At 44.7% G+C, this 5988-nt stretch overlaps 1 pseudogene; it reads left to right on the top strand.

The window, feature by feature from the left end:
• The first annotated feature begins 1160 nt into the window (after positions 1-1160).
• On the top strand, positions 1161-2074 carry LOC112580388 (annotated as a pseudogene).
• Positions 2075-5988: the final 3914 nt, after the last annotated feature.

Raw genomic sequence — 5988 nt, forward strand, 5'->3', positions numbered from 1 at the left:
GGTGTGTGAAATGGTAATGTGCTGAGCCCTGAGTTAGTGTGGAGCACTGTCTTAGCCTCTCTTCACTGTCTTCAGGCCTTAAGTCTGAGGGACAGCTGCATGTAAACCCTAAGGAAGAAAACCAAAAGAACCCGACAAAAACAAAACAAACAAAAACCACCTCAATAAAGGAAACCTCAGAGAAGGCACAAATGAGTCAGAGGGTAAAAATGCAGAATATTTTGGAGTACAGCTGCTTTGTATTTGTGGACCAATACCCACCTCCCTGAGCCTATTTCTCCATCAGTACAATGAGGATAACGTAGCATCTATCCTCTAGACTTGAAAGGATTAAACAAGATAATGTGCATAAAGCTTAGTAGTCTAATCCTAACACTAATGGAAGGTAGGTATCAAAAAAGAAGTAAATACTCAATGGATTTTAAGTCATTATAAAGAGGATAAAGGAAAACAATCCTTGATCTATAGGTCGTCTTTCCTCTCCACCTGAATCATGGGTCCCAAGTCAGGCCTCCCAAAGGCTGGCCCATGTTAGCCTATGTGGATGTGATCATGAAGACAGTCTGATCTTGACTTAATAGACTTTAGGAAACCCGGTGCTTAGCTCATGGACAGTAAATGTCAATGGTAAGCCAGTGCACCAGCCCTGACCCCCTGGCCAGGCACTCTGGTGGCTACTGTTCTGCCCCGCTTTCATCACAATCTCTGTCCTTGACCTACTCAATGAACTGCCTTGAGCCAGTGCCCTGAATCTGCTTCACATGCCCAGACTTCTCTCCTACACACAGGTCATTAAGTTCCAGCAGTCTGTAGACTAATTTCTTCTACCTGGTTACTCTGACAGCACCTCAGACAGAAACTGAGTCTATAAAGGTCCTGCCAGGATCCCATCTTTCTCCACAGGGCACCCCAAAAAATGCCCTTGGGTCAAGGTGCCCCCTTGCACTGGTGTCAGGCCTCAGGGGAGACTGTGCTGCTGGAGTAGTGAGCAGGGAGTGGGGGCCTTTCTGCCTCACCCTGCCCTGGGGAGAACACTGAGGGTGGAAGGTCAGGAGAGATGAGTGCCCCCGTATCGTGGAGAAGACAAGAGGTGACATTCTTCTGCCGTGCAGGCATGGCTCAGGTACTATAAATATTGGCTGGGACACAAAAATGCTGCTTGTTTCATTGAGTGAACTTTCTTTTAACAGTTTTCATCATAGCTTTTCTTGGCTATTGTTACTTGAACCCCAGAAACCAGAAACTGGAAAACATCCCAACTAAGGCAAGCATAACTATTAAAGAACACCACACACCACAAAGTGTAAAATTATCAAGGATGGTGTATCCCCCACCAGATGTACTTGTACCATCTAGGAAAGATGTCCTTCTTATGACCCCCTGGGCAGCTCCCATCATCTGGAATGGGACTTTCAACATTGATATCCTGAATGAGCAGTTCCGGCTTCAGAACATCGCCATTGGATTAATTGTGTTTGTTGTAAAAAAAAAAAAAAAAAAAAAAAAAAAACCATTTTCCACCTGAAGCTGTTCCTGGAGATGGCAGAGATGTACTTTATGGTGGGACACAGGGTGAACTACTATATCTTCACTGATCGCCAGACTATGTTCCTCTCATTCGCCTTCAGAAAGGATGGCAGATGGTCATCTTCAAGGTCCAGAGGTATGCCTGCTGGCAGATTTCCATACACTGCATGAAGGTGACCAGCAATTTTATTGAGCAGCGCTTCCACCAGGAAGTGGATTACCTTGTGTGTGCAAATGTGGACATGAAGTTTAGTGATGATGTGGGCGTGGAGATCCTCTCCTCCTTGTTCGGCATCCTCCATCCTGGCTTCTATGGATTGACTTGGAAATACTTTGAATATGAATGCTGGCCTCCATCACAGGCCCATATTCCTGAAGATAAGGAGGACTTTTATTACATAGGGGCCTTATTTGGGGAGTCCATGCCAGAGGTTTACAGACTTGCCAAGGCCTGCCATGAGGGCGATGATGGTTGACCAGGCCAGTCACATCGAGGCCACGTGAAATGATGAGAGCCATCTGAACAAATACCTGCTTTATCACAAACCCACCAAGATCCTTTCCCCTGAGTACATGTGGGATAGTCAAATACTCAATTATTTGGAGTCAAATCAGGTGCGGAATTTGGTCCACGCTGTACATCGGTATAGATTTAGGGTCACGAAGAAGAAAAAGCGATGAGCAAAGCTTCCAGGAATGGCTCAGAGAGGGGCCATGCTCAGCTAGCCTGAGTCTTCCTCTTGGCATGCCATCCTCCATTAAAACCAGTTTTAGCAGAAAAGGTATAACTCTGCTTCCTTTTACTGTCTGGTTGAAGCCTAGCACCACCTCCCCAAGTGTATTCAGGCCCAGCGCCGTCCCTTCCCCCTCCCTCCCACTACCAACCACCGTTTTGGCTGTCCTGGTTCCTGGGTTAAGGTAAGTTCCCAGAGCCGCCCCCATCTTTAGCTTCTCACAGTGTACTCCTAACACCCTTCAGGAAGGAGGAGGCAGGCAATCTCAGTCTATCCTGCCAAACAAGGGATCAGAGATGACATCTCCAGAACAAGGAAGGTGGCCCCAGGCACACAGTCTCCTGTTTGCTGTGACAAAGAGGCTCACAGGACTTGCCTCAGCCTCAGCCAAGCAGATGCAAAAAAGTCTTCAGCTTTAAGCCAAATTCCTTCCTCTTCTGGGCTTCCCTGTGGCTCAGATGGTAAAGAATCTACCTGCATTGCGGGAGACCCGGGTTTGACCCCTAGGTTGGGAAGATCCCCTGGAGAAGGGAATGGCAACCCACTCCAGTATTTTTGCCTGGAGAATCCCATGGACAGAGAAACCTGGCAGGCTACAGTCCATGGGGTCGCAAAGAGTCGGATACAACTGAGCGACTAACAAGTCTCAGAAGTTGAAAATAAGTTGTAGTGTGAGGTAGGAGGAGAACACAATGCCAAAATCAAGATCCTCTTTCCTGGCACTTAGCAACCTATGTTTTACCACTAGAAAACTTTAATTTCAACAGTGATTTCACAGTTTAGTCCAAATAAAATACCATCACAGTACTATCCTTTTCTTTTAAAAAGTGAGTGTCATTCATCATGTCCAGGCTCTGCTTTGGTGTGGATGTAGGCACTTGACCTATATTTGACGACCAGATACCTCTGCACCAGACTTGCCCCAGACTTTGCCCCAGAGAAGCAAGGACAGTAGAAACCCAATAAGTAGTTTTTTAGCATGCTTTGGCTGTCTGGCCTTCCTCATTCCTATTTGCTGAATTCAGTTCTCTAGCTTTCCAGGGATTCTGATAGGTTTCCAATAAGTTATCTTCCTACTTAAATTGGCAGGACTGTGTTTCTTTGCTTGCAATTATAAATCTCAAATAACAGATGCAGAGAATATGCCTCATCAATCAGTTCAGTTCAGTTCAGTCGCTCAGTCGTGTCCGACTCTCTGTGACCCCATGAATTGCAGCACACCAGGCCTCCCTGTCTGTCCATCACCAACTCCCAGAGTTCACTCAGACTCACGTTCATCGAGTCAGTGGTGCCATCCAGCCATCTCATCCTCTGTCGTCCCCTTCTCCTCCTGACCCCAATCCCTCCCAGCATCAGAGTCTTTTCCAATGAGTCAACTCTTCACATGAGGTGGCCAAAGTACTGGAGTTTCAGCTTTAGCATCATTCCTTCCAAAGAAATCCCAGGGCTGATCTCCTTCAGAATGGACTGGTTGGATCTCCTTGCAGCCCAAGGGACTCTCAAGAGTCTTTGCCAACACCACAGTTCAAAAGCATCAATTCTTTGGTGCTCAGCTTTTTTCACAGTCCAACTCTCACATCCATACATGACCACTGGAAAAACCATAGCCTTGACTAGATGGACCTTTGTTGGCAAAGTAATATCTATGCTTTTCAATATGCTATCTAGGTTGGTCATAACTTTTCTTCCAAGGAGTAAGCGTCTTTTAATTTCATGGCTGCAGTCACCATCTGCAGTGATTTTGGAGCCCAGAAAAATAAAGTCTGACACTGTTTCCACTGTTTACCCATCTATTTCCCATGAAGTGATGGGACCAGATGCCATGATCTTCGTTTTCTGAATGTTGAGCTTTAAGCCAACTTTTTCACTCTCCTCTTTCACTTTCATCAAGAGGCTTTTTAGTTCCTCTTCACTTTCTGCCATAAGAGTGGTGTCATCTGCATATCTGAGGTTATTGATATTTCTCCCGGCAATCTTGATTCCAGCTTGTGCTTCTTCCAGTCCAGCGTTTCTCATGATGTACTCTGCATAGAAGTTAAATAAGCAGGGAGACATTATACAGCCTTGACGTACTCCTTTTCCTATTTGGAACCAGTCTGTTGTTCCATGTCCAGTTCTAACTGTTGCTTCCTGACCTGCATATAGGTTTCTCAAGAGCCAGGTCAGGTGGTCTGGTATTCCCATCTCTTTCAGAATTTTCCACAGTTTATTGTGATCCACACAGTCAAAGGCTTTGGCATAGTCAATAAAGCAGAAATAGATGTTTTTCTGGAATTCTCTTGCTTTTTCGATGATCCAGCAGATTTTGGCAATTTGATCTCTGGTTCCTCTGCCTTTTCTAAAACCAGCTTGAACATCTGGAAGTTCACGGTTCACGTATTGCTGAAGCCTGGCTTGGAGAATTTTGAGCATTACTTTACAAGCACGTGAGATGAGTGCAATTGTGCGGTAGTTTGAGCATTCTTTGGCATTGCCTTTCTTTCGGGTTGGAATGAAAACTGACCTTTTCCAGTCCTGTGGCCACTGCTGAGTTTTCCAAATCTGCTGGCATGTTGAGTGCAGCACTTTCACAGCATCATCTTCCAGCATTTGAAGTAGCTCCACTGGAATTCCATCACCTCCACTAGTTTTTTTCATAGTTATGCTTTCTAAGGCCCACTTGATTTCACATCCCAGGATGTCTGGCTCTAGGTGAGTGATCACACCATCATGATTATCTTGGTCATGAAGCTCTTTTTTGTACAGTTCTTCTGTGTATTCTTGCCACCTCTTCTTAATATCTTCTGCTTCTGTTAGGTCCATACCATTTGTGTCCTTTATCAAGCCCATCTTTGCATGAAATGTTCCCTTGGTGAGAGGGTAACAGGCAGGAAGGCCAGGGGTCTCCAAATGGAGGAAATAGCCTGCAAGTGTCAGACATTTTTCTCTCTCTTAAGCGGCAGGAGGAAACAAACTAGAAATATTTTTTTCCTTCTCTATACAAATTTAAAGAGAGGTTTCTCTTAAAATACTGTGTTGCCATAATGACACCTGGTTTCACCTGAAGTTAGCTATTCTTGAGCCTAGAGATAACCAATGCCTTTTTCTTATGGAAATGTTTGTCTTAAGCTATGCTAATGTACTACGCCTTTACCCCAAACTCTGTCTCCAAGTCGGTTCCGCCTCTTGGCCCAAAACCTACTTGACAAACCAGTATGTTATACTCAGATATTGTTCCCCTAATCTATGTAAATGAAACTATTTGTATGGTGGTCTGCCCTTCTTTAAGATTCAAGTTAATTATTTTATGGCCCAAGATAAACCATTTGGTGCCAAGATTATCCCAAAATGCATCTTATGGGCGAGGGGCCTGGTGCTATTCTGAATTATAAGACATTCCTTTCTTTCATTAACAGACTGCTAGTGACTATATAACATCTAGCTAAAGACTAGCAGGGGGGTACTCTTTTTGCCCCCTTCTGATGCCTATGTCAGAAGCTTTCTCTATCTCCTTTATACTTTAATAAAACTTTATTACACAAAAGCTCTGAGCTATCAAGCCTTGTCTCTGGCCCCGGATTGAATTCTTCTCCTCCGGGAGCCAAGAATCCTGGTGTATTCGCGTGATTCAACAACAACCTTTCATTGGTATCTCCAATTTTCTTGAAGAGCTCCCTAGTCTTTCCCATTCTGTTGTTTTCCTCTATTTCTTTGCATTGATCGCTGAGGAAGGCTTTCTTATCTCTCC

Source organism: Bubalus bubalis, chromosome 18 (genome assembly GCF_019923935.1).
Source record: "Bubalus bubalis isolate 160015118507 breed Murrah chromosome 18, NDDB_SH_1, whole genome shotgun sequence".
NCBI classification, from domain to species: domain Eukaryota; kingdom Metazoa; phylum Chordata; class Mammalia; order Artiodactyla; family Bovidae; genus Bubalus; species Bubalus bubalis.